At 40.0% G+C, this 27,872-nt stretch overlaps 1 protein-coding gene across 3 annotated transcripts in view; it reads left to right on the forward strand.

Annotated features, from left to right (window-relative positions):
* PPARGC1B (PPARG coactivator 1 beta) overlaps positions 1-27,872 on the forward strand; it is a 178,801-nt gene that overhangs the window by 54,088 nt on the left and 96,841 nt on the right. Inside the window, exon 1 of one of the 3 annotated variants that reach the window (XM_056811455.1) lies at positions 1,882-3,940. The exons of the other annotated variants lie outside the window; for them this stretch is intronic. The gene's annotated coding sequence lies outside the window, so the exon portion shown is untranslated. Of the gene's footprint in view, positions 1-1,881; positions 3,941-27,872 lie in introns of those variants that run through there. 3 annotated transcript variants of the gene reach the window in all.

The following is a 27,872-nucleotide window of genomic DNA, read 5'->3' on the forward strand; positions in this document are numbered from 1 at the left end:
ATAAACAATTAATATGTCAATTAATTAAGCTTATCTTGGTTTCCATAAAGGGTTTTTATAGCTATATTCATAAATTTGTGTCTCATTAGATATACACCAAGATAGCCTATAGATTCTATATTATTTTGAAAGAAATTTCTCTCTCCTTAGTTTAAGAAATTAAATTTAGGTTTTATGATAAATATGATAGTTCTAAAATAATATTGTGATCACCGATTTAAAGATATTATAACTTAAGTAAAAAATGACTTTAGTAGCTTTATTTATAAAGAGGTAGAAAGAGTGAAAATGAAAAAGGTAGCTAAAGAGATAGGTTTTAACAAGCCTACTAGCCCTTCTCTGGTGCATTGAGACTCAGTGCTCACTGTTCAGTGGTATCTTCAGCTAGAATTCCACCAATGCAGCCTCCTCCAAAGCCAAAGTAGGAATCTCCTGAACCAATCTCTCCAGAAGCCAGGATAGGAAGGCCAGCTACTCACCCACCCACAACTAACTCCAAAGGAGAAGACTGAAGGCCAAGTCCCAAGGTGAAGTCCTCCAACACCAAAGCCCAAAGGAGAAGATCCAGGAGAAGTCCTCCAAGAAGCAGTCCAAGAGCTAAGGTCAAGGGTTAAAATCCCAGGTCCAAGATTGAAGGTCGAAGATCCCCTAGAAAGGAAGTTCAGGACTTTTTATAGTCCCTTTTCCATGTCACTTCCTGTTCCTTCCTCCACTTTATGGGAACCAATTGCAGTCTTTCAATTTGCCTAGCACTGCCCAGGGACAGGGTCATGGCCTCTGAAGTTGTCACCCACTTTAGTAAGTGATTTGCAAACTCTCTTACTTAGTGTTAAGTAGGGCTGTTCAAGTTTTTGACTAATTAATTTTAAAATTGTTGATTGATAGACAAAGAAAGTTTGATTCACTCTTCACAAAAAATCCCTATGATTCTTTGGGAGACTAGTCTCCCCAATGAATCATTTAATATAACCAGATTATTCCTCTAAAAATCTTCTAGCTACAGGCACATACAATATTGCAATTTCTAAGAGGAAACTACAGTAGTTGGAGATAAGAGGAAAATAAAAGAGAGAGAGCAAAACTGATGTTTACTAGGTATGTTGACAAAAAGTCAATGGGGGGGGGAGGTCCCCTTTGGCATAAGAGTTTACATTCAGAATAAATATGTTCAACCCCCTTCAGTTCAATCAATTACATCCCAAAGTTCATTCTGAATCTTCTGATTCAGTGGAGGTTTCTTTATGGCACTTTCTCAGAACAGTTCATTTTCTTAATTCAAGGAGTCAGGGAGCTTCTTTTCCTGAAAATTTTTTCTCAAAAAATTTTAAGTCTTGGATTTCATGAAAATTATACACTAGATTTTATTTGTAAACTACAGAAAGGCTGATGATTTGTATAAGTTTATTTCATATCCTCCTACTTTGCTATTGCTATTGTTTTGATCAGTTCTTAATTGAATCCCTACAGTTTTCTAAGGAGATGAATATATATATATATATGTATATATAATCTACAAAAAGCAGTAATTCTATTTCCTCTTTGCCTTTTTCTTCCCTCAATTTTTTCTTAGCTTATAACTATAGTTAACATCTCTAGTACAAAACATCAAATAATAATGGTGAAAATGGGAATCCTTGTTTTATCCCAATCATGGAAAATCTTCTAGTATTTATCTATTACATATAATTATAACTCTTGCTCTTAAAATATGTATTATTTGTCAAATTAAGGAAAAGTCCATTTATGTCTATGATTTTTTATGACAAACCTGAGTATTGTATTTTGTAAAAAAAAAAAAAACTTCCTGCATCTATTGACATAACAACATATTATTCATTTTATTATATTATTATATTTGGTTTGTAATATTTCTAATGTCAAATCAGTGCTGCATTCCTGGTAAATTTCCATTGAATCTGCTACTTCAGTAAATATTTTCGTGTTCTATTCTAACCTATTTATGCTCTTTTCAGTTTTTTTTCTTTCAGATCTCTTGTTTATTTTTTATTTTTTCTAGTTACTCTTTTTAAAAAGTCTCTTATTTTCCATCTTAGAATCAATACTATGTATCAGTTTTAAGGCAGAAGAACAGTAAAGGCTAGGCAGTGAAGATTAAGTGACTTGCCCAGGGTCACACAGCCCAGGAATTCCCATCTGTAGACCTTGCTCTCAATCTCCTGAGCCATCTAACATCCTCCTTCAGTTACTCTTAAAGTTCTTTGGCCCAAGATTTTTTCTGGTTCTCTATTTTTACTTTTTGTAAAATTTATTTGTTCTAGATTTTTCCTTTGGGTATCTTTTGGATCCATAATATTTCTTTATAATGTTCTGCATGCTCCTCTGTATATTGATTTGGAATTTCATGCCCAAATCTGCATTTCTAGCCTACTCTTAGATTAAGATGGTCATATTTGTTTGGTGCTGACCTTAGTTTTTGATGTCTTACTTTAGGCTTTTACTTCCTCTGTTGTGTCCAGGCTTAGAGTGCCGACCAGCCTTAGTGTCTCTGTCAGAGCTCTGTTGGCTTTGTGATCTGGGTGCTACCACTCCCACCCTTTGTGAGATGTTGCTTGTTAGGGTGGGGAGGTGTTGTGGTCTTCTGTCCCCCATTCTCCTGAATTGGAGCTGACTTTCCTGCTAGGACTAGGGCTAGGCAGTGGAGTTAACTGACTTGCCCTAGGTCACACAGGTAGCATTAGTTGGAATTCTAATGATATTCCATGTTGTTAGTCTTTGAATTAATAAGGCCATTGTATAGATTACTCTCCTGGTTCTGCTTACTTCACTCTCTATCAATTTATATGTCATCCTTAGTTTCTCTGAACTTTTCATATTTTTAGCTTTTTATGATACAATAATATTTCACCAGATTAATATACTATGATTTGTTTAGCTCTTTGTTAATGATGGGAATGCCTCCAGATTTTTGGTGCTTAGAATTTTTATTTTAATTTTTTTTTAACCCTTACCTTCCATCTTGGAGTCAGAAGAGTGGTAAGGGCTAGGCAATGGGGGTCAAGTGACTTGCCCAGGGTCACACAGCTGGGCAGTGTCTGAGGTCAGATTTGAACCCAGGACCCCCATCTCTAGGCTTGACTCTTAGTCCATTGAGCCACCCAGCTGCCCCCAGTTCTTAGAATTCTTGACAATAATCAATTGATAGTAATACATGAACATATACACATGCATCATTGGATCTTATTAAGCATCAGATGTGCTATATTATCTATAGATGAGAACATGTAAGTCAAAGACATCTAGGGCAAGAAAGAGGAAGGAAGCTGTAGTATACTGGCTGCCCCTTCCTCATGCTAATAACAAACCTATATAGTCTAGGGATAGTACAACTCAAGCCAGAAGTAGCAGGGGTGGGAAAATTCATCTCTCTTCCTGTTACAAGAGAAGACAAGACTGTAGATGAAGATTTTCAATTCAAACCTAGATCTCCAGATCATCTTTCCTCTCTTTCCCCCAGAAAAACCTCCCTCCAAAACAAAGACCTGTAGTTACAATTGCTTTTCCCCCACACCCTCCAATCATCCCGTTTCTAAATCCAACAATTGCCAAGATCTCTGAACACTTAGTAAAACAGACAAGGTTCATAGAACATCGATTGAAACAATGGTTCCACATCTATTAATTTTGTGATTATCATAAGTGTTTTGATTTAATTCAGTTAATTAAGGATGTTGGCTATCAATCAAGCAAATATTTATTAAAGAACCTATGTATTGGTTAATATATTAGGCTTTGAGAATACAAAAGACAAAAAAAAACTTACGAAGCTTACATTAATGCTTTTCCCTTATCTCATAGAGTTTTGTTTTGAATATGATCGAGATATCTTAGTGAAATTAAGAGGAGGATTTCTGAGGGCCTCCAGGGAATATACTGGGAAGAGTTGTGTCAAAGACAAAAGGGATCATTTTCCTACTCTCAGGTAGGTCCTATTTTATTAGTGTTAAGAATCCTTCCCAGAGAAGAGGTCTATAACTCAGCTGCTCATGAAAACACTCCATGGTGGGAAAATCTTGGGCTTTGCTTTTTGGCTCAGGCTTCAGTACACTGGAATGTGAAAGATTCTCTCCTTGATTGAATGCCCATAGTCACATAGCTAGCAAGTTTTTAGAGCTGGGGCTCAAATCCAGATCTGCAAACTCTTATACACAAACCTACCTGGAGATAAGAGTGATCTCTGGGAAAAACCTCTCTCCAAGAGCTTGATAAGGACTCCATTTCTCTGTATGTGTTTTGAGAGCTTAGAGTAAACCAAAGGGGAAATAAACACAGCAAGCATTTTCCTTCCAAGGCTTCTTTGGCGTGTTCACATAAACTGGTGGAGTAGCCAATGTGGAGACCAGGACACACACAGGTCCCTCCATTCATTGAGCCAGCAAAGAGCTGTCCTAGCAACGGTCTGGACTTCCCCAAAGACTCCCTGAGTGCAGCCAGCGGAGGAAGTCCACTCTGCTCCAGCTTAACTAGAGTAGCAAGAGTTTCTTTTCGTTCTGGGTGGAGAAGGACAAGAGGGCAACAGGTTAATAACCACTCAGGACAACAGCAGCCCTTTTCTAAAAAAGTTTGAAATCTAGGTTTACTTCCCACACTATAGGAAAAAGTGTGTGTGTACTGATGAGAGAAATCAACTATTTATCATTGATTTTCTTAGTCAAACAGGTGCCTGGATCTAGGAGTTCTGATCACAAGTCTAAAATGCACTTGGATCTTAGAATATGGGAAAATAAAAATGCCTTTTTGCCCCTACTCCAAAGAACAAATCAATATCAGAGCAGAACCAGAGAGTTTCCTTTTATTAATCAGTCTTTTTCCACTGAGGAAAAGCCAAACACATTTTCATACATGAATATAATGGAATACTATTGTGCCTTAAGAACTGTTGAAAAGAGATGGTTTCAGAAGAACCCGAGAAGACTTGAATGAACTGATGCAGAATGAAATGAGCAGAACCAGAATAATTAATATAATAGTAACATTGAAAGACAATTTTGAGAGAAGTAAACACTCTGATAATCACTGTGACTAACTATAGTTCCAGAGGACTGATGAGAAAGCATATGTTAGCCCCCTTTAGACCTAGAGATGATAAACTTAAGAGTTCAGAGTGAGGTCTACATATTTGGATTGTAAACCTTAAAATTTCTTAGACTTATAAATGTTGGAAATTTCACCATTGGGAAATTTCATACTTGAAAAAATTTCCTACTGATAGTCTATTGGAATGTGAACCCCATTGGCATGGGAGGGTCATTCTCCTCCCTACTTAAGATTTCTTTAGGACAGAAACCTTTTGCTGAACAATGGAAAGGGCTTTGACCTATGCTTAAGCATAGAATACGAAGTTCTTTGAGTCATGATTGATTTTAGAATCGATACAATAGAGATACTTGGGATGACAGAACCAGGTCTTGGAACTTCCAATCTCCACCCTGCTCAGGGTAACAGGATTTAGGAAGGGCTGCAGCAAAGGATCAAGATTTAATTATTTGAGAATATGACCTTCAACAGACATGTGCAAAGCCACAGACCTCTGGGCGGTCCTGGGTTAAGCTAGAGCCACCATTGGCACAGGGAAGACATGGACAGTGATTGGTAGATGTGAGAACTGAGGGGAGGGAACTTGGATGGTTTCCTTAAAGATAGAGGGGTCTGAGGACTGAGGGGAGGTTGAAGAGTTTTTGCTCTGAGAGGTTGTGCTCTGAGAATCTTGCTCTGAAGGAAGCTGGAGGTGGAGGCCCCTGAGACTGTTTCTCCATTTTGGTCACGTGAGTGATAGGGACTGATCTCTTTTCTTTGCTTCAGCTATCTAAGGGCTTGGGCCTTTTGGCCCAGCCTAAACAGAAGGGGTATTTAAGCCCTATTCCTTTCTCTCTCTCTCTCTCTCTCTCTCATACTTTTCTTCCTCCTGTTTGTAATTAAATTCCATAAAAGGTTGACTGCTGACTGAGTTTTCATTAAGGAATTACATAGCTGAATTCCTTGGCGACCTTAAATTAATATATATCAGTCTTTTAAAGTGATTTCCTTGTCACAGGATATGGCCAATGTGAGAATTTATTTTGCTTCATTATATGTTTGTTACAAGGACTTTTTTTCTTTTTCTAATGGAGAGGGCAAGATGAAGAGAGGAAATAAGTGCTGATTATTAGGGAGGGGAAAACTAAATAAAAAAGAAAGAAATCTTTCTATTCAGTCAACCCTACCAGATCTGGAAGAGAATATTTTTTCCCCTGATTAATTATTATAGAACTGCATAGAGATATTCTGGTAGACCTAATTGCTAAGATAACCAAATGAAGTAATGTTAGCATTTAGAATTGTAGATTCAGAATGAACCATAAGGATCTAGTCCAACTCTAACCTGAAGCAAGAGTCATAATGAAGCATAATGTTCCTGACAAGTAGTTGCTCAGGTACTGCTTGAAGACTGTCAAGGATGGAGAATTTCTTATATCCCTAGATAGAATGGAAGCTCCCTGAGGTCAAGGGACTTGATGTTTTTATCCTTTCCTACAATCTAACACAAGGCCTGGCAGATGAGAGACTTCTAATAAGTGATCATTGACTGACTAATTGATTATAATATAGATCATTCCATCGTAGACTAATCCCAAGTTTTTTTTTTTCCTTTTTTAACCCAGTCGAGCTAGAAAAGGATGACCTTTCTCTGTTGACAGGGCTCAGGATGTCTTTGATGAAGTCTAGCCCATTATCATCAGAAGTGTTTTTTAACCCTTTCTTTCCATCTTAGAATCAATACTGTGTATTGGTTCCAAGGCAGAAGAGTAGTAAGGGCTAGGCAATGGAGATTATCCAGGGTAGCACAGCTAGCAAATGTCAAAGGTGAAATTTGAATCCAGGACCTCTCATATTTAGGCCTGACTCTCATTCCACTAAGCCACCCACTTACCCCCCTTCCAGGACTGTTTTTGCCAGTGCTACAAGTTTATGTGGACATGCTAGTAGAACTTGACTATATTTGCTTACCTTTTGTTTTGCCTCAGACAAGTCATTTGTATTACACTACTATCACCACAAACTGTCTCCTTGGAACTTTCAACCATGGCCCTTATTCTGCTCTCCATGAATAATACACTGAAGAAGTCTATTCTCTCTTTCAAATTATAACTTTCAAATGCTTGAACACTACGATACATTCCCCACTTAATCTTTTTTATTTTTGAGCAAAAATATCTTGTCTTTTCAACCAAATCTTATACATCATGGCTTTTTGTTGCCAATATTCTTGGAGAGTATGCTGAAAAATTATACCAGTTAGAGGTTTGTTTGGGTTTTATATAAGCCAAAATTGGGAAGAAATATGGACATATGAAGACCAACGTGATACTTAAAGAGGTAACTAAGATGACTAAACCAAATAGTCTACGTGCTAAATATGAAGAACAGAGTAAATGCTATGGAGGTTCTAGGAGCAGGAATGTAGGAGACATATTGTGATAGCTAAATTAGTTGGATTATTCTTCCTGAAGGAGGTAAGACTTGAGCTGGACTTTGAAGGGTGTGTAAGACTTATACAGAAAGAGAAAGTAGCCTCAGACAAGTGTGCCCATGGAATGTTTATAAAAATAATTAAACAGGGAAAAGCCTAGGTGGCTCAGAGAATTGAGAGCCAGACTTAGAGACAGTAGGTCTTGGGTTCAAATATGCCTCAGATATTTATTAGCTGTGTGACCCTGGGCAAATCACTTAACCCTCATTGCCTAACCCTTACCTTTATTGTACCTTAGAACCAATACACAGTATTGATTTTAAAATAGAAGGTAAAGGTTAAAAAAATAGTAAAACATTTTATATCTGTTTTTCTCTTGTACTCAGTTGAAAACTGATAGTTTCAGCATAAGGTTCATGATTTGATTGGGCAAAATCATTCAATAAATATATTCGTTTATCACCCACACTCTTCTTTGAGGATTGAGGGAGCTACATGGTTTAGAGAAGACTCTATATTGACTCTTTGAGAACTTTTATTTTATTCTCTAGAGTTCACCACTGATTTCCATTTCCCTGTGTAGTAGGAGAATGGTGGTATCTCTTGTTGTAAAGTGGTTGGTTGTAGCTCTGAAATAGACTTGTGATCATAGCATCATAAGATTTAGAGCAGTAAGGGACCTTAGAGACTTAGGGACCTAGATCTCCTCTCTCATTTTACAGAGAAAGAAGTAGTCCTTGAGAGGATAAGTAACTTTCCCAGGATCATACAGGTACAAAACTGATTATTTGATTCCAATTAGTTAGTCAGAAAACACTTATTAATTGCCTACAATGTGCCAGTCATTATGCTAATGGTTGGGGATAGAAAGAAAATCAAAAGGCAGTCCCTTCTCTCAAGGAGCTCTGGGTTTAAGGTGGGAGATGATAATGTGCAAAGAAGCTATGGATAGGATAATTTGAATATAATTAACAGGGCAGGGACAATCGGGAAGGGGAATCAGGACAGGCTTCTTGTAGGTAGTTGGATTTAACTGAAACTTGAAAGAAGTCAGAGAATCCAAGAGGCAAAGATAAGAAGGCAGAAATTTCAGCCATAGTCAATAAAAATGCCTAGAATCTAGAGATGCTTCTTTTGTTTCAGGAACAGCAAGACAGCTAGTGTCACTGTGTGACAGAATATGTGGAGGAAGGGGAGAGTTAGGAAAAAGAAGACTGGAAAGGTAGGAGGGCACCACGTTGTGAAGGGCTATGAATGCCAAACAGGGCTTTCTATTTCATCCTAGAGATGTTAGTGAAACACCGTTTATTGAATGGGGTGGTGGTAGAGGGGAACATACTATAATGGAATATTAGTATATGCTTTAGAATCCCTCCTGGATCACTGCCTTCTTGTGGAAGAGGGGCTTGCAAAGCGTAATGAAATTATGAGCTGTGCCATGCAAGGCATAACTATATATGCTATGCCACAGTGGATTGGTCATAGTGGAGAGTTCTAACAAAAAATGATCCACAAGAAAAGGAAATGGCAAATCACTCCAATATCTTTGCCAAGAAAACCCCACGGAGAGTGATCCTGGCATGCTGTGGTCCACAGGGTCAGGGAGATTTGGACCCAACTGAACAACAAAATGCTTTAGAAAGATCACTTTGAAATGGGATACTAATGCATTGCCAGTAGAGTTGCGAACTGATCCAAGAAATCTATAGGGCAATTTGGAATTATGTCCAAGGGGCTATGAAATACTGAATACCCTTTGATCTGATAATACCACTAGTAGGTCTGTATCCCAAAGATATTTTTTAAATAAATTTAAATTTTAAAAAGATTTTAAAAAAGGAGCCTGTTTGTACAAAAATATTTATAGTTGCTCTTTTTGTGGTGACAAAGAATTTGACACTAAAGGGATGTCTATTAATTGGGGAATAGCTGAACAAATTGTCATATATAATGGTGATGGAATACTGTTGGCTTATAGATAGAACAGGCTGATTTCAGAAAGAGCTAGAAAGATCTACATGAACCAATGCAGAGTGAAACAAGCAGAACCAGGAAAATATTGCATGCAGTAACAGCAATATTTTTTCCTTTTTATTTATTTATTGAAAATTTTATTTAGAAATTTTTAAAATTTTTTTAAATTTTTCCATGTTTACATGATTCATTTTTTCCTCTTCCCTCTTCTCTCTACCCTCCCAGAGCCAACAAGCAATTCCACTGGGTTGTACAAATATTATCGCTTGATATCTATTTCTATGTTATTCATTTTTACTATAGAGTGATTTATATGTGATAAATGATGTCATATGTTTTGCTTTTGCATTTCTACTCCCATAGTTCTTTCTCTCAATGTGGGTAACAGCAGTATTGTGGAATGATCAAATGTGAGAGATTTAACTTTTATTGGCAATCCAATGATCTAGGACAATAATGAGGGACTTATGACAAAGAATGCTATCCACCTCCAGAGAAAGAACTGTTGGCGTCAGAATACAGATGAAAACATATGATTTGTCAATTGTTTGCTTGGGTATATGATTTGGGGGGTCGGGGGGGGGTTTATTCACTTACAAAAATGAACAATATAGAAATGTGTTTTGAGTGATAATACATGTATAACCCAGATTGAATTGCTTTCCAGCTCCAAGAGGGGAGAAGGAAGAAGGGAGGGAGGGAGACAAATTGGATCATATAACTTTGAGAAACTTATGTGGAAATTTATTACATGTAATTGGCAAATAAATAAATAAATAAAAGATCACTTTGAGAGCTGAGAGGAGGATGAACTGGAATGGAGAAAGACTTAAGTTAGGAGGACCACTTACCAGTTATAATTATATTACCATAAATCAAGAGCAAGGTAGATGTTAAACAGCCTGCACCAGGGTGGTGGCAGTATCAGAGGAGAGAAGGGGACATATATGAGAGATGTTGTGACAGTATACTGGATAGAACTTGGCAACAGATTGGTGGTGGTGGGAAAGTGTTGAGAGAAAGTAAGTTAATGATAACACCTAGGTTGTAATCCTTGGTGGCTACAGTTTTCCAACTCCAAAGCCAAGGTCTTCTCTTAGTATTCTATGATGCTGTCCTCATGCTTTTTCTTCAGGAAGTCAGGAGACATGGGTTGAAATTCAAGCTCCTTCGTTTAACATTTTTTTTTGCCTTGATCAAATTTCATTCTCTGGTTGGCCCTCAGTCTCCACATATGCAAAAAAAAAAATTGGATATGCTAGTACTTATATTATCTGCTTCATAGAATTATTGCGAAGAGTAAATTAATTTTTAGGATCATATGCTTATAGCATAAAGGGACCTTAGAGGCCATTGACCCTTACCTTGATCATTGGGCAGGAGAAGGTACTGTCAATCTGTCTTGCTGTCTTTTTTTTTTTAACTTCAAAGGTATTTTATTTTAGCAATTACACGTAATAACAGTTTTCAACATATGTTTTCCAACATTATAAGATCCAAATTGTCTCCTTTCCTCCCTTCCCCCCATGGAAGCAATTTGATATGGGTTATACATGTATTATCTTGCGAAATGTACTTCCATATTGGTCTTTGTTGCAGGAGAATAATCATATAAAACCCGAATCCCAAAATAAAATCATAAGTAAACTAATGTGAAAGATAGTATGCTTTGATCTGCATCTGACTCCAGCAGTCATTCTTTGGAGGTGGGTTAGCATTCTTTGTCATAAGTCTTTCAGAATTGTCCCAGATCATTGCATTGCTGAGAGTAGCTAAGTTGTTCAGAGTTGATCATTCCACAGTATTGCTGTTTCTGTATACAATGCTTTCCCAGTTATGACTATTTTGCTCTGCATCAGATCATGTCGGTCTTTCCAGCTTTTTCTGAAATCATCCTGTTCACCTTGTGAATTTTAAAATCTCCATCTTGCTTGGTCTAGCACCCCAAATTGTGCACACCCACACTACACAGGCATGTACTAGTCAATGATAAATCAGAAATAACTAACTGCCCACTTGGGCTTTCCTAAGCCAAGCTTGAGCCATCATTGGCACTTGTGAGGCACAGGAAGTGAGGTAGGGAACAGCCTCTGGAATTCGCTCACTTCCTACGGACAGGGCTAGACTCCACTAGGAGCTTGAGGAGGGAGGAGGCCCGCAGACAGCTTTCCTTCAGATCGGTCACTGATTTTCCTTTCTACCTTGACCTTAGGGCCTAATCTCCTTCTGGCTCTGGCCAGAAGGTTGAGTTAACCTTTCCCTTTTCTCCTTTCTCCTTCTCTCCCTCTCCCTTTTCTTACTCCCATTGTGATTGAACCACCATAAATTCCATTCTGACTTGAGTGTTTCATTTTAGGAATTTCATAAGTAAATTCCTTGGCGCCCATAGTTTTAATATTATAACAATCTTTAAGGTGATATTTTCCCCACAACAACCACTCCTAATAGCACAATAGTATTCTATCACCAACAGATACTACAATTTCTTCAGCCATTCCCCAATTGATGGGCATCTCCTCAATTTCCATTTCTTGGCTACCACAAAAAGAGCTACTATAAGTACTTTTGTAGAAGTAGGTCCTTTCCCCTTTTAAAAGTCTCTTTGAGTATGTAGACCCAGTAAAAGTATTTACAGGATCAGAGGGTATGCAGAGTTTTGCTGTCCCTCCTTTTTTCCATATTAGCCAACAGTCAAAGACCAAAGAATCTCTTACTGCCTCTACTCCTTTATAATCTACTCAGAATTGCAGTAGGCCCTGAAGGATTGTAACTCAAATAAGCTTCAACCCTAACTATCTAGGCTTTGGGATTTACTCCACTGACTTTTGCCTTGACTATCAGTCAGAGAACATCACCATCTGACTTGTAATTCTTGCTACTATGAAAGAGTAACACTTTTCTACTGCCCTTTAAAGCTCTATTCAGAATCCCTTCAGTTCTGAGTTGGAGCTTGCTTAGGCAAAAGCCCCTTTCTTTTATCACCACTTCCTGCTTCTTCTTACCTATACCTATACATGTCAGTAATATCTCTTTATTCCTATTCCTTTGGCCCTATCATTGCATTTTGCCTTCTGGAGCCCAGATTTTTCCATTAACAAATTGCCTTTCATATTGGATAAGCCTTTGGTCTTTCTCCAGAATTTATTTTACATATATTTTATATTTGGGGCAACTAGGTGATTCAGTGGATAAAATCCTGGGCCTGGAGTTAGGAAAACTCATCTTCGTGAGTTCAAATCTGATCTCTGACATGTACCAGCGATATGAAACTGAACATATCATTTAACCTTATTGGCCTCAGTTTCCTCATCTATAAAAATGAGCTAGAGAAGGAAATGGCAACCCAATCTGGTGTCTTTGCCAAAAAACAAAACAAAACCAATAGGGTCACAAAGAATTGAACATGACTGAAATGACTGAACAGATATTTTATATTTAGTTTTCTATAAAAATGTGATTTTTCTCAAAGAGGATGCTGTGCTTAGCACAGCACTTGGCACATAATAGATCTTTAATAAATGCTAGTTGGATTGAATTGAATCTAGTTCAACTCTCATGGAAAGAAAACTACACTAGAAAAAAAGTGACTTGCCTCAACTTACATAGGTCATAAGCATCAGAGATGAGATTTGAACCTTGGTCCTCTGACTCCCAAGTTCAGGCAATATAGAAAAAAGGAATTTTGCAATCATATAGTGCTCTGTGCACATACAAGTTTAAGAGATGCTGTTGTTGTCTAGTTGTTTTCAATTATGTTTGACTCTTTGTAAGCCCATTTGGGTTTTCTTGGCAGAGATACTGGAGTAGTTTGCCATTTCTTTCTGTAACTCATTTTGTAGATGAGGAAACTGAGGCAAAAAGTTAATTGACTTGACCAGTTACACAGATATTTCTGACTCCATGCCTGGCACTCTCTCCCTTGGGTCACTTTGGGATGTTAGGAGATATCCTAAAGTATTTTCTGCCCAAGGGCAGCTAGTAAATTGGCAAGTGGCTGCCTAACTTAGCAATCATATACACCAAATTGGTAATGTTGGTTTCTAAAAATATATTGTTTTCATCTACTAAACAGTTACATTAGAAAGAGGAGAAAAATTTCTTCCTTTTAAAAATCCTGTCAAGTGCTTTCTATTAGGTGGCAGTCATTTGTTTTTCTGTGGGTCAGTAGTCTTTGAAAGCAATAAAAAATTTTCCTTCTTTTTGTCCTTTGTCCTCAATAAAATGATTCTATTGTGTGTGTCTGGAGATAAAATTCCAAAAAGAATGGGAATTAATGAGAGAAGTAAAATTCCTTGAGAGAAGGAACTATTTGTCATCTTATCTTTAATAAATGTGTCTCCTTTGTTTTTCTAGGGCCTAGCACTGTGCCTTGCACATAGTAGGTGCTTAATAAATGCACATTGGACTGAAATAGATGAATAGGAGCAGTATCCCATTTAGATTTTGTGTGAAAAGAAATAATGGATTCTAATTTTAGTTTTTGATAAGCTGATAAATTTTGACTCTGACACATTTCCAGGACAATCAAAAGTTGTAGATTGCACAGATAGCTCCAGACCCATTCTATGCAATCTCCCACCCTCATCTCATGCTGACAGTGGTAATAGAAGAATAACTCAACAAACTAGATTGCTAATACCTAACTTCCTCTAACTTGCTCACTTTACTCTTAACTCTTAGAACCAGGAAGATTTGTTCAGCAACAGGAAACACTTTAATATTGTGTTACATAATGAAGATGTAATTTAGCTGGGATGGTCTAATTTAAGGGTGAAAAATGTGAAGTCCTGCATTTAGAATTAAACAGTTAGCTACACAAGTAAAAGTTAAGGGAAATATAGATTAATGGTAGTTCTTGTGAAAAAGACCAGGGGGTCCTAATGGACTGTCAGTTTTTAAAATGAATCAATAGTATGATATGGCACACAAAAAACCCTAATGCAATCTTAGGCTTCATTAATAGAAGTTTGATGTCCAGAGCAGGATGGGGGCAGGGAATAGTCCCCTTCTTTAATTTTCTTCCTTAAAAAGATCTTATCATGGGTGTTGTGTTTAGTTTTGCTATGTCATATTTTAGGAGAGATATTAATAAACTGGATAATGTCCAGAAGAGGTTGAGGAAAGGGCTCAAAACCATGTTCTATGAGGAACACCTCAAAAAAGTTGGGGACATTTATCCTGGAGAAGAAAAAACTTAGAAGTAACATAATGGCTCTTTTGAAGGGCTATTGTAAGAATGAAGATGCTACTAGTTCTTGGTCCTGGAGGTCAGAAGTAGGGCCATTAAGTAGAAGGACCATGGAAGCAGATTTCAACTTCATATGGGCAAAGAATTTGCCAAAGGAGCTGTGCAACACTGGGGTAAGCTGATGTGGAGGTGGAGAGCTTCTGAGTAGTGGATATTTTGAAGCCAAAAGATTCTGTGAACACCTATTAGGAAAACTAGTAGTAGTACAGTTGGAAAGAGTGATGGATCTGGAATCCCAGAGTTTGGGGGTTCAAAGCCCACCTCTGACATTTGCTACCAGTGTGACCTTGGACAAGTAACTTAAGTTGGGCCTCAGCCTCCTCGGGTGTAAAATCCAGGCACTAGATTCTAAGGTTTGATCTTGTTCTAAATCCTATGAGCTATGTTAGGAAAGAAATTCTATCATGGTTTCATCAATTATTCTGTCATCCCTTCCAACTCTAAGAACTGAGGATACTGAGAGTATAGAGTTAACAATTTAGAGCTAAGCGGAACCTTATGGGCCATCTAGAACTTCAAAGACCAAAATCCAACCCCTAGGTGTCAAGGTAGAATTTGAATCTTGGTCCCTTGACTCCATAGTTTTTGTTCCTTCAATTGTATGGTGCTGCCTGTGCAGGATAGGGATTTTTTTTATAATTGAAATTTTGGTTGTGCTAGTGGTGACCATGGTGGTGTGGGCTTTGATGGTATGGGCCATAGCGGTGTGTGGTATGCATGTGTTTACTAGACCCAAATGTGACCCCATATAACTTTTTTTAGCCAGAGGGTTCACAGATCAGATAAAGAACTGGAACGCCAAAAGGCTGATGCCGTCATGACCATGGGTGAGTTGCTTGGAATCTCCTTGCTCACTTTCTTCCACCATGGATTGGGGAATAATGTCATTTATCTTCCATTGGCACTTATCACTCAATAAAAAAAAATTATTAAGCACTTAATATGTCCCAAGCACTCTGCTAAGCAATGGGGATCCAAAGAGAAGAAAACTGAAGAGTAATTTGTGCCAAAGGAAAAGTAATTTGTTTTCTGAGGAAGTGCTTTCTATTAAAAAGCCATATCTCTAACCTTTTTCCCCTTGTCTCCCCAACATAAGCCCTCTGATCTAGCCACCCTGGTCTCCTCCCCGGGCCCCTGCACCAGATGTATTCATTTTCACTTTCCCATCTTTGCTCATATCTTTCATTTCTACTTCTCCTTTCCCTCCTTCTCCCTGGGCAGTTTCTACCAGTGGTTCAGAACTCATTTCAAAGTCCCTTCTTCACCATGGAAGCTTCCTGTGACTTTCAGTGACTCTTCTCAGGTCAGTCATTCAGTCAACAAATATTAAGGGCCCATTCTGTGCTAGGTACTGCTTAGCACTTAATCTTTTGGGGGACAGGAGTACAAAGAAGGAAGTAATCCTTTCTCATAAAGGGCTTATTTTCTAACTGCTATCTCACTCACTGTGATATTTCACTAGGTAGGCCCTTCAAAATATATTAGCCTCAGCAAATTTCCTTTGTTCTAGGAGTGTTAGATTATTTTCCATTTTTAAAGAAATCAAATACTTTAAGTAGAAATAGCCCCTACCTTCTGACTTAGTATCAATCCTAAGACAGAAGAGTGGCAAGGACTAGGCAATTGGAGGTAAGTGACTTGCCCACACAGCTAGGAAGTATCAAAGCTAGAAATGAACTTACATCCTCCTGATTCCAGGCCTGTTATTCTATCCACTGTGCTATGTAGCAGCCCCTAAGAAAGCAAATGCTAAAGAAAATAAAGGTAAGGTATTGCCTCTATCCTTAGCACTAGACCCCAATAAGGATCAGTATAGGTCTCTAGAAGTGTCCCACAGGATTCTATGGGACAGCTAAAGAAAAAGCTAAGCATATCTGGTCAGGACATGCCTGGAGCCACATAGGAGCAGAGGTCAAGCTGGAACAGGTACTGAGAAACATGGAGGGTACTTTCTGTAATCTCCTAGACTCCATCACACTCATTTCCCTTACCCCACCCTCTACTCCAGTGTCATTTCATAGAACAAAAAGAAAAGGGGAGACAAATTAGCAAAACTAATAAATATATTGAAAATTTGATATTTTATTTAATATGCCATACCCATAGTCCTTCTCCTGGAAAGAGACTTTCTGCCAAAGCAAATCAGTACCATCACTGCTTTTACTCTTAGAAAGTTGTTTGGGGCACTAAGAAATAGTTACCTGATCAAGGTCACCCAGTCAGAACATGGCAGAGGTGGGACATAAGCCCAGGTCTTTCTTATTCCAAAACCAGTTTCTTGTCTTTTCTAATAACAGTTATGGTTCCTAGGTTCCTATATACTGTAAGGAATATTTAGTGCTGTTTTCATGTGACTCCTTCCCTGGTTCTTTGCCTCAATCAAGAATATCAGTGTTAAGAATATCAAGTAATTGGCACAACAGGATTAAAACAAACCAAGAGAAGAATAATCGAATTAATGATGTGCCAAGAATAGGACATTGCTGACTCAGGTAAAGATATCATTCCTGATATAGGGTGAAGAGTGTTATCTGATGAATGTGGGAAGTAGTTATAGATAGTCCTAGAAGTTGAGTAGGATTAATGAATTGTCCCTAAGTGAGGTGCACTTATCCCATATCACAGATCACATGATGCCTGTGGATTAGTTTCTCCTTGAGTTGCTGTGGCTGAAAATATTAATCATCTGATAGCCAGCAAGATGTTAAAGTTGAGCTTCTCATGATAGACAAATGCACAGTCCCTGGGATCATCCTGGAAGCCTTTCTAAGCTTGCTGGAACTTGCTTAAACTTCTGTTCTGCTGATTTAGGTTTCAGGTACTCAGGGTCACTGTCATGCTACCATGTGGCATCAGTGGAAGACTTTGGGACAAGATGAATGTGTACTTTATATAAATGAATAAGACTCAAACCATGCCACAGATTTTCTGGATGAGAGTGGGCAAGCTTTTCTAATCTTTTCTAGGTCTCAGTTTCCTACTCTATTCTGTATGCAGGTAGGGCACCTCACTGAGGTGATCTGCTATAAGTACAGTATTCAAAGCATAGTGGATATGGACATGAGAACATGTCCACAGACATGAGAAATAAGCACTGAGATTTTTCCCTTTGGCTCCTTAAGTCAATTCAATAAGCATTTATATACCAGGATAACATGTATATACGATAGACCTTTACGTACAAGGGATAACATGTATCCCTGTGCATTAGGGATACAAAGACAAAAATTATCAATAATCCCATACTCCAAGGAGCTTACATCTACTAGGAAGTGACACATAGAAGCGAATAAGTAAATACAAGATAATTCGAGGAGAGTGAGGGTGAGGGATGGGAGAAAGGCTCTGAAATAGTAGCTGAGACATGAAAAAAGGCTAGAGTTCTGAGAGGTCAAGATAAGGGAGTTTATGAGAGGCCAGGAGATGGGCCCAAGATCAGAAGGAGTCAGTTGGGAAAAGCCAGGACTCCAAACCATGTCTCTTAATTTTTTTCTCCCTGCCTGCAAACAGAAAGAAGGAATGAGGTGGAGTGGTGCTTGTGGGAAACAGTTTGCCTTGGGGTTTGGTTTGTATGTGGGACCACCTGAAGGGGAGGTGTATGCAATTAGATTGGAAAAGGGAAGTAGAAGCCAGGTCATGAAGGATCTTAAATGCCAGCCTAAGAACCTTGTATTTTATTGTATCACTAATGGGGAAGTCATTCAAAGTTTTGAACAGGTGTGTGATATGGTCAGATCTCTGCTTAGGAAGAGAATTTTTGGCAGCTCTGTGGAGATTGGAGAGACAAAGTCATTGGAAGAAGGGAGTCTCAGTAGATGGCTATTACAGTGATCCACTGTAGGCAGCTAGGTGGCACAGTGGAGATTCTGAGTTCAAATCTGCCTCAGACACTTACTAATTGGTTGACAGTGGGCAAGTCACTTAACCCTATTTACTTCAGTATTCCCCTCTGTAAAATTAGTTTGGAGAAGATGGCAAACCACTCCAGTATCTTTGCCAAGAAAACTCTAAATGAGGTCACGAAGTAAGACAAGACAGAAATGAAACAACAACAACGGTCTAGGTGAGGGAGGCAATGAGGGCCTTTTCAACTAGGATAATGGCTATATGAGTGGAGAAAAGGGATAGATATAGTTGTGGTAGAAGTAAAATGAACAAAATTTAGAACTGACTCACTACCCAAAGGGGAGAGGAAGCACTTGGAGATGCACATCGAGTTAATATGTTTTTTGGACATGGCTGATAAATTGGTTTTGCTTAATTGTGCATATTTGTTACAAGAGTTTTTCTTTTCCTTTTTTCTCTCAGAGTGGTGGGAGAGGGAGAAAATAAATGTTGTTAATAAAAAAATAATATTTTTTAAAAAGACTATTTAATATCTGGTTGAATAGGAAGGGTAAGAAGAAGGTAAGTGTTAACGATTTCTATACATTTGTGAACCTGAGTAACTGGAAGAACGATGGCACATGGCCCCTGTAGAAGAAAGGAAGTTTTGAGGAGGAGCTTGTGGGGAGAAAATAAGCTTCTCCTTCCAGTATTAGTGCTTTGTGACAAGTCAAGCCTCCGGTTTAGTGTGCTGAGCTTCCTCTCGTCTTCTCTCCCTTTTTTGGTGGGAGCATGAGGTCCTTTCGAGCTGAAGCAATGGGGAGATTTTCAGAGCATGGACCGTACAACATTCTTTCATCCCATGATCCAGTTTCTAGTACCAGCTCTGTGTTTTCCAGGCTCTAGATATGGAAGAGGTTGAGGGGAGGGACTGAAGCCCTAATAGCAGCCCCAGGACAGGATGGGCTGGGTCAGGGCTGGGCTGCAGAGTGGGGACTGCCACAGATTTCACAATCTGCCTGAAATATCCTCCTTTCCCCTTTGGCCCAGTCAGTTTACTGGCTGCCCTGGGAGGTGTGTGTGGGTGTGTGCGGACAGGGTATGGCAGGTACTGTGCCTGCAAGGCCTCTTGCCAAGCTGCTTACAACTCAATAAAATGTTATAGATGGTGATCGCACCACTTAAGCTTCAACTCTCACCCAATGTCTTCATCGGCCTCTGGAGGCCTGACGGCTACTACTGACTGACCTCTGGGGTTAAGCTAGCCCCTAGAGCGTCTGTGGAGCAATAGGCTAGGACTTTCAGTTCTTATAGAACTAACTGACTTTTCATATCTCTTTCTATTTTATAAAAAACACTTGCAATGTAAGATTGTTATTCCCCTTTGACGGGGGAGAGAAGGAAGGCCATGAATGGAAGCTCTTAGTGGCAAAGTTACTTATCCAAGATCAAACATTTTGCTGGTGGAGCTGTGATATGACTTTTGGATTTCTGGGTATAAACCGAGTGTGCCTTCTCTCATTTCACAGCTGTCACACAACCTAGTATATGGTCTGAAAAAAATTGTCATTACGTTGTTTTCAGTTGTATCCAACTCTTCCTGATTCCATTTGAGGTTTTTTTGGCAGTGATACAGGAGTAATTTTCTATTTCCTTCTCCAGTTCATTTTACAGATGAGGAAAATGAGGCCAACAGAGTTATTGACTTGCCCAGAGTCATCCAGCTTGTGTCTGAGGCTAAATTTGAACCCAGGAAGATGAATCTTCTTGGCTACAGTTCTTGCACTCTATCCATTGCACCACCTTGCTGTCCCACAAAGAGTAATTAAGAGACTTGAATTAAACTTGACTCCCCAACTGACCTCTTCTGACTTTGGACCAACACTTCACCTGTGTGGATCTTAGTTTCTTTATTTATAAAAGGGGAACAATAATCATGGAACTATAAGGGACTTTCTATTGGAGAACATTTTATCTAATCACCATCAGTTCCCACTGCCATTTTTGAGAGGAGGAAAATGAGACCCTGGGAGTAAAAGCAATTTGTCTAAGATTATGCAATTAATTGAGTGCTAGAGCATCCTCTGAAAAATAGGTTTTCTGATTCCCAAGCCAGGCCTTTTCCCCTTATGACATTTTATCTTTAGTCTTGCCACTTCAGGGGGTTGTTGAAGGATCAAATGAGATCATGTATTGAAATATTCCTAGAGCCCTGGTTTCTAAACTTTATCTGGTGATGATCTCATTTTAAAAATGAGCATGCAGGGGCAGCTGGGTGTCTCAGTGGATTGAGAGTCAGGTCTAGAGAGGGGAATCCTCAGTTCAAATCTGGCCTCAGACACTTCCCAGCTGTGTGACCCTGGGCAAGTCACTTAGCCCCCATTGCCTAGCCCGTATCACTCTTCTGCCTTGGAACCAATACACAGTATTGATTCCAAGACAGAAGGTAAGGGTTTTTTTTTGTTTTTGTTTTTTTTTTAATGAGCATGCCTTGCACCTAGATGGCTCAGCCAGGCCTGGAGACAGGAGGTCCTGGGTTCAAGTCTGATCTTACACACTTCCTAGATGTGTGACCCTGGACAAGTCACTTAACCACTATTGCTTAGATCTTGCCACTCCTCTGCCTTGGAAACAAAAATTATTGATGCTAAGATGGAAGGTAAGAAGCAATAAATAAACAAATAAGCATAAATAAATAAATGATTGTTGATTTGGCTGGACTTGATTTGACTCTGGGGGATACTTAAAATGTTGGACTAGGCTCTGATGACTGATCGCTAGAAGGTTCTGCAGACAACTGGACACTATCCATTGGAGAACCCCCAGTTATGTCTAGCAGAGATGGACCTCAACTGCCCTTCTTTAAGGATAGGGCCAGTGGAGGGTGAAGGTGGTGAGTTCTGTGTGTATTCCATATAGGCATACATTGCTGCAATAATAAGCACAGCACCCTCCCCTCCTCTGTTGGCACATCCTGAATCTTTCCCCTTACAGCTGGGGCCTCTCCTGTGAGCTTGGAAGGGCCAGCTGCATGGGGCCACTCTAAGCACAAAGTTGGGGGGGGGGAAGAGAGGGGAAAGGAGGTGAAAGAGGGGTGATGACCTATCATCTCCCTGCTGCCTGCACCTGGACCCTTGGCCTACACCCTTTCTGCCATCTCATCACATGGAACAAATCCACATTATTAGTCTTGCTGTTGTTTACATTATTCTCTTGGAAAACAGTGAATGTGTTTATGCAGAAGATCTGATAATTTTGGCTATCATTTCTTCTTCCTCTCTTCCCCCCACACAAAGGGTCTCATGCTTTGCCACCCTGGGAAGTAGAGGGCCTCTGGCCAAGGAGTACTAAGTCCTGTTATTTCCCTTTGCATACTTTTCAGGGTGGTCTCTTCTCACCAGGATGTACTTTGGTTTGCAGACTTCAGTGAATGACCTGGTCCCCAGATAGGCAGTCATGGGTTGCTCTAAATATTGGAACAACTTTTGTCCTGGTTACAGCTGTGCAATGGAGTTCTCCCAGTGGGGCTGCCCATGTGGAGACCATCCCAGGCATCCTTTGGATATCCAGTTCAGTCTTGCACTAAAGAAGCAGCCCTGTCCCCATAGATCACAGATTGAACTAAGAGGGAACATTGAATCCAAGTTATTAATGAGCTCCAAGGCAGAATTTTCTTTGTGAAGAAGGGAGGGGAATAGAATGCATAATGGCTAGAGCTGTGTTAACCAAGTCCGGCCTGGCGAGATTATGAGGCTCGAGGAGTATACTGAGAAATAGACTGACTAGAGCTCAGCCTGCAAGAACTTTCTCCATCTTGTGGTTTAGAAGACATAACTCTGGGGGGAGGAGGGGTGTCATAGGCAGTGGCTCTTAACTCACAGACCCCTCTGGCAGTCTGGTGAAGAGGATAGACTCCTTCTAAAATTAATGTTTTTAAATGCATAAAATATATAAGATTATGAGGGAAACCAGTGATATTGAGATGCAGTCCCAGAAATATTTTTAGAGTAATAAAAGACCATTGAAGTCATCTATTCCATCCCTGATATCATTCATGGGGAAACTGAGGCATAAGTGGTGAAAAAATCTATCCAAGGTCACCCAGGAGTGAATCTGGGATTCAAAATGAGTTGCTTTGATTAGTGTTTTTTGTTTGTTTGTTTATGTTGTTTTACTATACTGCATGGCCTTTTCTAGAATCTTACTCTATTAGAATTGTTCAAACAGAGGCCAGAAGGACAGTCCCTCTGATTGTCCTGAGAAAGACACTGAACCTTGAAGATTAACCAGTTGGTTTCTGCTGCTTTCCATATGAAGGAGATGGAGAACATGGAAATAGAATCTCCTTGAGCCAATGCCATTATGGGGAGGGGGGGTGGAGTGTGCGTGAATGTGACCAACTGAAATCTGGAGGAAGCCTCAGCATTCTCTTAGAATATCCCCTGCTCTCCACCCCCAACACTGTATGGATTCTGAGGGCTGAGGAAAACCCACCCAAGGTACTGTCAGCTGGAACCTCAGGTCCCATTCAAGACGGTGGCCATTCTGGAGCCTTCTCTGTGAGAAGAGTCCTGTGGCAGGCTGCTAGAATGCAGTGACCCTTGGTGGTTATAATTTGAGGATCTTACTCGGAGGGACCAGTCTATTGACAGGTCAGTGCAAATGACTCTGGCTTCCATTGTTCCCAAGTATGTCCATGAAGCAGCTAGGTGATAAAATGAAGTGGAATCAAATTCAAGCAGGAACAGGGGCCACATAAATTAAAAAATAATAATAATAACCACCATTATTATTAACAATAATAACTATTCTTTCTACAGCTCTTACTATGTGCCAGGCACTGTGCTTCATAATTATTGATCCTCCCAACAACTTTGGGAGGTAGGTGCTATTATTATCCCTGTTTTACAGGTAAGGAAACAGTCAGAGGTTAAGTGACATGTCCAAGGGAAGTAGCTGGGAGAAGAGTCTGATATTGGATTTGAACTCAGGTCTTCTTGACTCCAGGCCTAGTGCTCTATCTACTATGCCATCTAGCTACACATAAGGATTGCTATGGACTGTATATTGACTTAGTTTTAAAATGTAATATTATATATGTTTTCTTGTATTTTTTACTTATTTGTTAAATATTTCCCAATTACACTGTAATCTGGTTTAGGGAACACTGTGGAGTGTTGGGGGTCGTCTGGGACCTGAGAGTCACATGTTTAGCATCTTTGGTACAGTGGACAGTGATGGTCTTGGAATCAGTAAGACCTGAGTTCAAATGCTGCCTCAAATAATCATTATCTGTGTAGTCCAAGGTTAAGTCATTTAACTTCTCAGTTTATTTCCTCGTTTATAAAATGGCAGCTACCTCAAAAGGCTTTTGTAAGGTTAAAAGAATGTTTTGTTGTTGTTCAGTCATTTCAGTCATTTCTGACTCTGTGACTCCATGTGGGGTTTTCTTGGCAAAGATGCTGAAGTGGTTTGCCATTTCCTTTTCCTGCTCATTTAGAAATGAGGAAACAGAGGCAAATAGGGTTAAGTGACTTGCCCAGGGACACACAGCTAGAAAGTATCTGAGGCTGAATTTGAACTCAGATCTCCCTACCTCCAGCCCTGGTGCTCTATCCACTGCACAACCTAGTTTCCCATATAAATGCTAGCTAATATTATGATTAGGAGACACCTCCAGTGCTAAGTGGAAATGAGCCAGGAGCCTGCAGTTCTACTCCTAGCCTTAGTCATTCATTTGCTGTGTGGTAAGTTACTTAGGTTCTCTAAATCAGAGTCTCCTCCTATAAAAATAATATTATTCAACTCTTTTCTCAAGGCCTTCTCATTCCTAATGCCATTTGAGCACAGCTCCTCTGGAAGGCAGACAGGATGGTGCTTATGATTCCCATCTCAGAGAAGGGGAAAATGAAGGGAAGAGACTCACCCTCTGGGCCACATAGTAAGTAAGAGACAGGACTTCTGGCTCAGGGGCCTGAGCTTTTGGAATGAGATGGACTCAAAGGTCACAGCCCTAGGGAACTGAAATCAGCTAATTGGTATTATTACTCAGACTGAAATGGGAGGGAGCCGATACCAGAAATATGTCAGGAACCATTTTCCTTTTGGCCACATCAGGCATTGTGGGATGCCCTTGCTCATGCTGTCTCCTCTCCCCAATCCTGGGTTTAATGATCCATGCCCACCCTCTCTCAGCCAGTGGCATGGGATGGGCTGAGAAGAGCAGACAGGGAACAGTTTCATGGTCTGAGTGATGATGCAGTGTTGGGAGGCTCCTTCCTGATGGTAACTTTGCCAAAAAAGTGGGGAGTCTGTCTTTCAGACACCCCATACTTCCCTTTCCCCAGGAAGAAAGGGTTAAGCCTATACCTCACCCTAATTTCAAAGGGTTCTTGTCTCTGAGCCCCATCCTCTGTCGACTCCTTTTACAGTATGGACTGGCTGCAGAAACCCTAGCCTGGCCTCATGCCCTTCTTCCTGTCTCCTTCCATCCCCCGCTTTCCATTCCTCCCCCTTCTCCTGCTCTCACTCGTTTCCTTCTTTGGTCCTCTCTCCTGCTCCATGTCACTTGCACCCTCCCCAGCTGCCTCATTCATTCCAGCCTCCCGCAGGCTTTCTCATGGAGAGCAGGCATTTGGAATCTGGGGTTATTTTCTTCTCTTCAAGATCTTCTGCACCTGTGTTGTGGCTTGCATGTCCTGTCTCCACATGTATATGTACACATGCGTGTACAGACAGGCTCAAAGAATGGAGGCTGCATTCAGCAGATATTTGTTTGATACTAGAGGAGAATGGGGTGCCACAAAAGCGTGGCGTTGCTACCTAGATTTTCAGCTGTTGGTCCTGCCTCTGACGCACTCTGTACATGCACCACAGAATGAGAGACATAGCCCCAAACTGCAGTGAAGCCTTCTCTTGTTTTTTCTCTTATCTCCTTAAGGAAAACTGTAAATAACCTGCTTGGAAAACAGGTAGCTAGAGAGAACAAACTAGGCAGAACATTGCCAGGCAGTCAGAAGACTTATGTTTCCCAACTGTGCCTCTCTTTTGCTTGTTGACCTTGCTCAAATCCCTTCATCAATTGGGCTTCCTCCTAGGTAAAATAATATCAATTGTTGTGAATCAGGCCTAGAAATGGGAAGTCCTGGGCTCAAATTTGGCATCAGATGCTTCCTAACTGTGTGATCCTAGGCAAGTAAGTCACTTAATCCCATTGCCTAGCCCTTACCACTCTTCCACCTTATAAACAATTCACAGTATTGATTACAAATGGGAGGTAAGGGTTTTAAGAAACCAATTGGGGTTGAGTGGCTCAGTGGATAGATTCAGGCCTGGAAGTGGGTGGTTCAGATCTGGGTTCAGATTTGGCCTCAGGCATGTCCTATGTGACCCTGGGCAAGCCACTTATCCCCAATTGCCTAGCCCTTACTGCTTTTCTGCTTTGGAACCAATACTTATATCAGTTCTAACATAGAACAAAAGGGTTTTAAAAAAATAACATCATTCACATTTTAAAAAGCATACTGTCTCTGGAACTCAGTTTCCATTTCAGACCCTGAAGTAATTGAATGAAATGTTCTTTAAGGTCTTGACCAGGTCTGACATTCAGTGAATCAATCATTTAATGGCAGATTTAGAGCATTAACAGATCTTAGAGCTCATTTGGTCCAACCCTCTTCATTTTACAGATGAGGAAACTGAGGCCCAATAAGGGAAAATAATTCATCCAAGGTTGCACAGGTGACAAAGCCAAGATTCAAACCCAGATTCTTCAGTTCTAAAACCACTGCTCTTTTCTCTGCCTGTCAGTCTTCTATGGGTGAAGACTATCTGACTGGTGCTGGAAACTATTTTCTTCTTAGTCTACTCATATTCACTACTCTCTCCTGAGAGAAGATGTCATACCCAGGCCTTCTGAGTAGTTTGTAAAAATGAATATGCAGAGTGCTAGGCTGTCTTCTACAGGAAATTCTAGCTTTGACATCCAAACTCAAGACCTGGTTCTAATTCTCTTCCTGTTGGGAAAGGGTTCAACAACATGCCTTCTCAGATGCGGAAGAGTACAAATCTATTCTTTCTTTATTGCCTCCTGGGCACCTAGTTTATATCAACTCTTAGAAATGTAGGATTTCAGAGTTTGGAGGGGCCTGGTGTCTGTTACCTTCTTGACAAATGTTCCTTCAACCTCTGCTCCAGTCACTCTTCATGACATACTTTAAAGACCTTTTCCATCCTGGTCACTCCACTGGACACACTCCAGCTGTCAGTGATCCTCCTGAAATATAGCAACTGCTAGACTTCTGAAGTAAAGGTCTAAGGCTACATACTTTGCCCAAGGGGCCTCTTTTATAGGCTTAGCCAGACTGGGTTAGCCCAGGTCAACTCTCCCTTTGCAGAGCTTTGTTTCCCAACAGTCCCTGGCTGGCAGCAGGGCAGTTTTGAAGTGAAAGGAGATCTGGGTGAAAGGGTTCTTCCCAGTGAGTGGCCCAGAGCCCAGAAGAACTCTGGCTTGCTGCCAGCCACTGTCACAGAACTCGGCAGCATTCAGGGGTCCCCACAGCTAGGTGGAAGGCTGAATGGTCAGAGCCCTTCACACTTACCTAGCATGCAGGAGAGCAAGTGTGCATGGAAGAGATGCTTATCTTCTAGTTGCAGGAACATGTAGGATCTTGTGGTGCTGAAGAGAGAGCCCTGGACATAGAGTTACAAGCTTTCCATTCATAGACCAATGGAATGACAGAGCTGGAAGGGACCATAAATCTGAAAGCAAGCCTAGACTCTCAGAATAGTAGGGGGCTTTAGAACATAGAGTCTCAGAGCTATAAGGACAACTCAAGTCAGGTCTGGAAGGGACCTTAGAATGTTGGGAGCCAGATCTAGAAAGAGACTTTTAAATATTGAATGTCAAAACTTGAAGGGACCTTAGTACAGTCATTGCAAGGGCTGAGGAAGCATTGCGTTTTTCTGTTTCATTTATTGATGGAGAAACCGAGGCACAGAGTAGGGAAGGGAGAAGTGACTTGTCCTGTGTCACATGGTCTCATTCCAGCTTCATTGATTCTCAATGTAATCCAGAACAAAATACTCTATCTTGAATTTGATATAAGATCTCTTAGTAAAATGGTGTTTGGGTTTGGAGAATAATTCTTTTGCACCTTAATGCAATGAGGAGTTAAATGATGTAGGTTCTAGAACTATCTTTGCCAATGACTGCAATCTTGAGCAAGTCATTTCATTACTTTGAGCTTTCATTTCCTCATCTGTAAAATGGGAATAAAGAATCCTTTTCCCTATCTACTTCTCAGTATTATTGTAAGGATATGATGAGATACTTTATTATTATACTCTCTCCCTTCC

Source organism: Monodelphis domestica, chromosome 1 (assembly GCF_027887165.1).
Source record: "Monodelphis domestica isolate mMonDom1 chromosome 1, mMonDom1.pri, whole genome shotgun sequence".
Taxonomy (NCBI): Eukaryota; Metazoa; Chordata; class Mammalia; order Didelphimorphia; family Didelphidae; genus Monodelphis; species Monodelphis domestica.